Consider the following 6,000-nt stretch of genomic DNA (forward strand, 5'->3'; position numbering starts at 1 on the left):
GGCGACCCTTCGCGTTTGTTTTCAATGCGGGTTTCGTATAGGAGGTGAATCCATTGATTTTAATATCTCTAGTTGACCATGTTTCTTGTAGAAGTATTAATTCAAAGTCTTTAAGGAAGTTCATTAGGTCTGGGTCTCCGTCTTTGTTTCCCCACCCTGCGATATTCCAGGACAGCAAGCGTAGGATCCGTTTTTGAGTTAGTGGCTGGTTGACAGCATTTAGTCATTCTAGTTCTGTCATTGAGTCCAGCGAGGGATTTTGTCTTGTGCAGATACAGCCATTTGTCGCTGCTGTTCCTTGTTCCTGAGAAATTTCTGTGGTTGATGGACCATTATGGACAGTAGGACTGTTTTCAGTCTCTACTTCCATTTCTTTGGCCTCATTTGGTGTTGAACTCAATGTGTCAGGTCTATTGGAGGTCATCTTTTGTTCAGTAATGTTAGAGTCCTTTGTAGTACTTAAATAAGGGGTACCTATTTCGTTTGGAGCTAGTATTTGATATCTCAGCCAGGAATTTGTGGTCTCATTACTGGAGTTTTTCCTTGCCATTTCATATTCTAAAGGCGGCTGGATTTGAAGCTCTGCATCTATACATTTGAAAGTTCCATTAGTAGCTCTCTTTTTGACTATGCATTTTGGGGAAAGGGCTGGTAAGTGTAAAGTTTGATTGTGTATTGTTTCTACTGCATTTTGTTGACCCTGTTGGTGAATTTCGGTCAATCTGGCCTGTAACTTCATCAATTTACTGAGTATATTTATTTGTTCTTTATCTGGTAACTTGGTAAAGTTACTCAGCAGATCTTCTTCTTCTGGGACTGTCCAGTCTATTGTGTCAAGGGCGAGGTTGTTATTTGATGCTACAGTCGCATGGTTTGGGAGCTTGGATTTTTCTTGGGTGATTTCCCGGATAGCTGGCTGCGGTTTCTCCCATCTACTGGGCTCTTCCACGGGAGTAGGGCAGATGTCGGCTTCTGGTGGAATGGCCTTGTTCATCTTGTTCTGTCTTTTAGATGCAATCAACGGTCTGGGTGGTATATCTTCAAAGTGTCGGCGCGGAATAATTCCTTTCTGGGCTAAATGAGCCTTTTCCCTTAAGATTTTGGTTGGAATTCTATGGCTACCAAATCTTAGTAGTACTTTTTTGGAATATCCATCGTTAGTGAGCCTCTTGACTGCTTTTAAGTCAATGCTTCCACCCTCAAGGCCTAGAAGCAGATTTAGATGATGTCTGGCCCAGAAAGATGACTCCCAGTAAGGTAGGGGCCCTCTATATGGAAAAATGTGAAGAACAATCTCACATGGTCTCAGTATCAGGTTGATTGAGTGAGGGGGGCTTCCTCTGGTTTTTGGCTGGTTTAGAGGTATAAATTTGTATTTGTTCTGTTTATCTCCAGGGCTTGTTAAGGATGGCAAGAAGGGAGTGAGTTGCCTCCTTTCATCTGGGTTATCCAGCTTCTTGGAGATGTTTTGTAATTGTTCAAAGATTTTTTGAACTGTTTGAGCAGTCAATAGGCAGCATTCCTCCAGCAGCTCCACCTTTCTATCAATTAGTGCTTGTGCCTCGGTTATGGGAGTAGTAGCCTTGTCCTCATTTATTCCTAGGGATATTTCTTCAGTTGTCTTTCCATGTAAAGAGTTGAGGAAGGTTTTAGGAGGAGATACGTGCTGTTTTTGAGGTAGCAGGTAATTATCTAGATTACTCTGTTTGAAACCAGAGGGCTCTGTGTCAGTTTCTGTATCGAGACACCTGAGTCTTTTGGCTCTTCTCATTGCTAGATTCTTCTTAATTCAATGAGATCAGACTTCTAATAGAGTGATAAAGCGCTAAAGTTCTCAGGTCGCAATCTCGTTTAATTCTCATTCAGTCCTGGCTAGGCTGCTGCGAGGAGTTTAAAGCTGGGTCCAATTATAGCACTCCTTTGGAGTACCCCCCCCTTCATCTCTGTTTATTAAAACAACTGAGATGTTTGGGGGTCCACGAAGTTAGAGGTGGTGGGAGAGATTTGTGGTTTTATGAATTTGTGGTTTTTAGGGTTAAAAGCCCATTGGAAGTCGTTAAAGATCCTTGGATCTTGGAATAAGTTTGTCACAAGGAGTCAACGAGAAACTAGGAGGGAGTGCCTTAATGCCCGGGAGGGGATGTCTGAGAGCCTTCGTTAAAACTTCATTAACTTCATTAAGTCCCGGCACCGAGGAGGATAAGATAAGATGTTCAAAAGCACAGCGGAATAGTGAAAGGAAATAAAATCCAAAGGAAGGAGGAGAGCCAGCAACATTTAGTTAAAAGATCTCTTTGAGCTCCGATAAGAGCGTCTTACCTCGGCGCCATTTTGGAGAGGGCCAATCAATGATTGTATATAATCTTTAAAAGTAAAGACCTTCTCCCTATGGTTTGCAAAACATAATTTTATTTATTTATTTTATTTCATAAAATTTATATACCGCTTGATTGTAGAAAACCTCAAAGCAGTTTAAATCGGTTATATTTATTCCAATTAACTAAAACAGAAGCATTAAAGCATTCCAAATCAAAATAATACTGTCAGTAATATAGCTATAGTCAGTACTGGTTGACTATGGGGTGAAAGACAAAAATGCTAGCATTATATGGAGCCAGAGCGTATGCTAGGCAGAGCCAAATAATTCAAGTTTTCTCCTCATCTTCCTCCCTGCTGAGTTCTATAGTGGCAACACTGAGATTAAGGAGGAAAAGGCTAGCAGCAATGTTTGCTTATAAGAAAGATGGCAGGGGGGCAGCCAGGTGGGGATTAGCTGAAGGCAGAATGAGGTTGATGGGGACAAACCCCAGTCACTGTAAGGAATCAGCCTCTGCTGGTAACAGTCAAAATTGTAACATGACAAACCAATTAAAAGCAGACTAAAATATCCACGTGTGTAAAATCCCATGTAAAAGTAGCCAGGGAAGTAATCAAGGGTGCCGCATGGAAAAAGGCATTTGATAGGAATGAGTCCGCAACAAATAGGACCCTGTCACTTCTGCCAACAAATCTGTGGGGATATCAACAAGGCCTTTGTGGCTGATCTTAGAGCCAAGCAGATTTATGCAGGTGGACCTTCAAATAAACCTCACACTGGATACAGACTTGTGATTTGTTTTTCCTGGCGCTCCTGAGGACTAGGCAACTGGTCTTCAAACCATTATAATGTCGGCACAAACACTATTCCTTCTTTCTGGTCTTTCTATTGGAGTAAATAATTTGAGAATATTATTTTTCAAAGAATCCTGCCAGAATAGTTTGTTCAACATAATGTTGACCCTTTGAAAAGCTTTCCCTAAGCTGTTCTTGAAACTGATTCAAGTCTGAACTCTGAGTGTTTCCTAGTGTTGTGAATAATAAATTTCAATCCCCTTGAGAAATCCTGCTATATGTTTGGGAGCTAGTTCCCAACTTAAGCTTGAGAAATGTTGGGTTAAGAACAGGTTTTGCCAACCATCATATGTACATCACCTCTAAATGTGATTATAAATGATCCTTAAATGCCGACTTTACTGAACATAATCAGCTTATGCCAGCAACAAATTTGTGTTCTCTTTTTACACCCTCCTAGGATCTGTCAAGGTCAATAATGCCGAAGCTGTACATTTGAGATAGTTGCTTCTGAAGAAGAAGGGGAGAAAAGCAATCATGCAGCTTGTCAGCACGTTTTGTAATTAATCTTGAAGTGCTCTGTATATTGCGTAAACTTTGAACCAATTAAAGTATGTACTTTACTAACAAGCTGTAAATCAGAGGAAATCAACATTAGAGAAACATTGGCAACAGGAGCAGGGTTCAAATTAGTACCATAATAACAGGTATGCTTTGGCTGTAGTTTGAAACATTGTCTATTCATGTTGCATTCTACTCCCACAATGAATACTAAGAGGCTTGGCCCTCCTGAGAACTTTAAATCCTACCACGCTGCAAGCAACAAGCAGATATTAGTCTTTCTGCCAAAGAAAGTCAAAGAGAACTACATATGTATATTCCCTCTTCCCCCCTCCCTCCTTGCCTCCTCCTGGTTTTTGTAATTTTAGCATACACATAAGAAGCTGCCTAGGGACGAGGGTGGTGCTGTGGGTTAAACCACAGAGCCTAGGACATGCCGATCAGAAGGTCAGCGGTTCGAATCCGCACAACGGGATGAGCTCCCGTTGCTCGGTCCCTGCTCCTGCCAACCTAGCAGTTCGAAAGCACATCAAAGTGCAAGTAGATAAATAGGTACCGCTCCAGCGGGAAAGTAAACGGCATTTCCGTGCGCTGCTCTGGTTCACCAGAAGCGGCTTAGTCATGCTGGCCACATGACCCGGAAGCTGTATGCCAGCTCCCTCGGCCAATAAAGCGAGATGAGCGCCGCAACCCCAGAGTCGGTCATGACTGGACCTAATGGTCAGGGGTCCCTTTACCTTTACTTTAAGAAGCTGCCTTACACAAAGTCAGATTGGAATCAGCTCTCCAGGGAGTCAGACATGGGTCTTTTCCCCAACCTATGTGTGTTTGAGATCAAACCTGTACATTTTGCTTGCAAAGCTCATGCTGTACCACTGAGCAAGGGCATGAAACATTCTACAAACATTTTAAGCCCAATTCAAATTTGTCTCAAAGTGGTTACCCTCATACTAGGTTGCTGCCATGTATCAGTAAACAGAAGAATGGGTTTGTGTGTGACTTGCTGCTGTTTCTACTGTATAAATCTTATACAGTGGTACCTCGGGTTGTGAACTTAATTCGTTCCGGAGGTCCATTCTTAACCCGGAACCGTTCTTAACCTGAGGCACGCTTTCACTAATGGGGCCTCCTGCTGCTGCTGTGCCGCCGGCGCGTGTTTTCCGTTCTCATCCTAGGGGAAAGTTCTCAACCCGAGGTACTACTTAGCATTAGATATGTTTTGAGTGTATAGTGTGGATCTGCCCAAAATTAGATATTTGCTTCAAATTTCACTGAATATCAGCTCGAAAGCCTTAGTTAACAGAGACTAGACCAAATTCAAATTAGTATTGGCCAACTACGAATTCATTGCAAGTTAACAATAGACCTTTTGTTAGTTCTTGACAGTGGTGCATCATTCATGTTAGACTCAAAAGCATCTCAGATGTTGTTGTTTTCTGTACCTATTCAGGAAAGGAATAATTTCAAGTCATCCATCTTACTTGTTTTGTCGTGTGCCTTTCAATATAGCTGTTTGTTACATATGCAGACACCTACTGCCATTCATTCTGTGCTTGACAGGTTGAAAACTATGTTTAGACAGACTGTTCAATCATTTGGACCAACATATGTAAAAGTCAGGAAATATTCCAGAGGATTTTTTTAAAAACCACACAAGTTGATCAAAGAGGATTTATGCATCTTACAAAATGTGAGCCACCAGCAATTTCTTCTAGACAAGACTACTTTTCCTATGATCTAATTAATGAAAATCCCAATCCGGTCAGCGTTAAGTGCTTTTAAAGCCAATTGATTTCCATTTCCCTTCAGAAATGAGTCAAGCTCAATATTAGAAGATGTGCTCCATATTCATAAGGTTTCATCCTGATACATCCAATTGAGAAAATCTCCAAGGAACATAGGAAGCTGCCTTATACTGAATCAGACCCATTAGCCCATCTAGCTCAGTATTATCTCTACACCGAATGACAGCAGCTCTCCAGAATTTCAGACCAGGTTCTCTCCCAGCCCTACCTGCAGAGTCCAGAGATTGAACACGGAACTTTCTGCATGGAAAACAGATGCTCAACTGCTGAGTTGCAGCCCTTCACCTAACAGGACTGGCATGGGACAGACCCACACAAGAGATCTTGGAGAGCCACTGCCAGTTGAACTAGATAACATTGGGCCAGATGGCCCAATTCAATGTAAGCAGCTTCTTATCTTTTTACTCTCTTAGTAAAAATCAATGGGACTTACACATGCAAGTGAAATCAATGGACTTACAAGTGCAAGTGAAACCAATTGGATTTACACAGTGTAATTGTGTAGCATTGTAGCATTTGCTGC

The sequence above is a fragment of the Podarcis melisellensis genome (assembly GCF_964234715.1).
Source record: "Podarcis melisellensis genome assembly, chromosome: 11".
In the NCBI taxonomy this organism is placed as follows: Eukaryota; Metazoa; Chordata; class Lepidosauria; order Squamata; family Lacertidae; genus Podarcis; species Podarcis melisellensis.